Source organism: Petaurus breviceps, unplaced genomic scaffold (assembly GCF_028583685.1).
Source record: "Petaurus breviceps papuanus isolate PSGF00001 unplaced genomic scaffold, PetGlider_PUasm1.0 90825, whole genome shotgun sequence".
NCBI classification, from domain to species: Eukaryota; Metazoa; Chordata; class Mammalia; order Diprotodontia; family Petauridae; genus Petaurus; species Petaurus breviceps.
The window spans coordinates 4,371,192-4,373,031 of NW_027187353.1; the positions used below are offsets into that span (position 1 = coordinate 4,371,192).

The 1,840-nt window shown below is 65.0% G+C and overlaps 1 protein-coding gene across 2 annotated transcripts in view; it reads right to left on the reverse strand.

Annotated features, from left to right (window-relative positions):
- CLK3 (CDC like kinase 3) overlaps window positions 1-405 on the reverse strand; it is a 29,780-nt gene extending 29,375 nt beyond the window's left edge. For both annotated transcript variants that reach the window (XM_069071169.1, XM_069071168.1), the window contains exon 1: window positions 295-405. The gene's annotated coding sequence lies outside the window, so the exon portion shown is untranslated. The remainder of the gene's footprint in view (window positions 1-294) is intronic.
- Window positions 406-1,840: the final 1,435 nt, after the last annotated feature.

The window sequence follows — 1,840 nt, forward strand, 5'->3', positions numbered from 1 at the left end:
AGGGGGTGGGATTTTTAGGGCGGAGGAGAGCTTTAAGTGCCGGGGTTTCCTCCAGGCTGGAGCCAAGGTCCCCCAGAGGGTCGGGTCGGGGTGGGGCCGCAGGGCCCAATAGGGGTTGGCGGGGTCAGGGGTGAGAGGTCAGGGAGGAGTGAGGGAGGGCGCCCGGAGGAGGAGCCGCACCCGCGGCCGCCTGCCGTCCTAGCCCGCACCCCACGCACCGGGCCGGAGGGAAGGGCAGGGGAGGGGAGGGGGCTGTCGAAGCCGGCGCGAGGCGGGTGGGGGGGGTACTCTCACCGTCTCCCGGGCGCTCCAGCTCCAGCTAGGCCCCGCTCCCAGCTCCTGGCGCCTCTTCCGCTTCCGGCTGCGGGCTGCGGCCTCCGCCCGCGGCGGCCCCGCCCCTCCCCTGCCCTGGGCCCCCCCCCCCCCGCCGCATCTGCGGCCCCGCCGCGGCGGCTCCGCCCCCTCCGTCCCTTCGTGCGGGCCCCCCGCGGCCCCGCCCCCTCCCCTTCCTGCCCCTCCCTGCGTGCCGACGCCACGGCCCAGTCCACACCCCCTCTCGCCTCCTCCCCGGCCCCGCCCCTAAAGTGGCCCTGCAGAGCTTCCTCGCTGCCGCTCTATGCCGGCACTCGGTGTTCCTGGAGGACTGGCCGGTCCTGTGGGTGTCTGGCTGCCCAAATGTCCACTCCTGGACCCGCCTCCGGGGCCCTCCCCCTCTCGGCGCCACGTGGCGACATACCGAGACGGGGACCGCGACCTCCTCAGTCGCTCTGTCGTGATATGCCCGTCGCGACAGTCCCAGCCTCCACCTAGCCAGCCCCCAAACCTGGTTGGGGTTCTGTGTGACTCATATCGCGATTGGGGCCCTTCCCTGCCCTGCCAGGTCCACGAAACTCAGAACAGAAAGACCCCACCTCAGAGCTTCCGAGGCCACCTCCTTCCCAGTTTAACAGGAATCAATCCCTTCTTACAGTACAACCTGGTTGAATACCTGCAGGGATGTGGAGGTCACCACCTACCAAGGCAGCTGGCTCCCCGCCCGAGACAATTGGGGCTGAGGAGGTTCGGGAGCCTCTGCCGAGCCTCCTGGGCAGCGCTTCGTCTGCTAAACTGGCTGGGTAAGGCTCCTCCGGGCAGCCGTTCAGTGACCCCTCCAGACTGACAGGAGGAGGAAGCCAGAACAGCAGCAGCCAGAGGGACCCTCTACCCAGGGGGACGGGGAGCTAGTCTAGACCCAGCCCTCCGGGGGAGGGGGGGGTGGAGACCGAGGCCCAGAGCTGTGCCCAGAGCTACCCAGTTGGTACTTCTGACTCCAACTGCACAACGCTACCTCTCACCAAGTATGTGATGCGGAGAAAAGAAAGCCCCTGGATTTCAGCAAGTATCACGGTCTGCAGTTAAAGGCTCTCGAGCTGAGCTGAGCCCTCGTGTGCCAGCCTGTCCAGAACAGCCTTGGCATAACCCACACCGTCCACTGATTATACCTTATGATGCAGCACTGTCCCGCCAGTGGAAACTAGCCCCTCTCTCCCTGCCCTGCTAGCCTATCTCATCCCAAAAGAGTCGGGCCAAGAAGCCCCAACCACCTTATCCACATTGGTGGCTGGGCAGAAGAAGGGACAGAAAACACCGACCTTGCCAGGTGCCCCCATCTGGAACTGAGCTGGGGGAGAAGGGAGGAGGGATGTTTCCCCTGGTCCAGAAGAGGAGGTGAAAGGAAAAAAGAAATGTTAGAAACTGCTCTGGGCTTGAGGCTGACAGTAAAGCCTCAGCCCCAAGAAACTAAGCCCCCCTTTCCTCTGTCACCAAAACCAATGACCTCTTACCACTGCTAAAGCAGCTA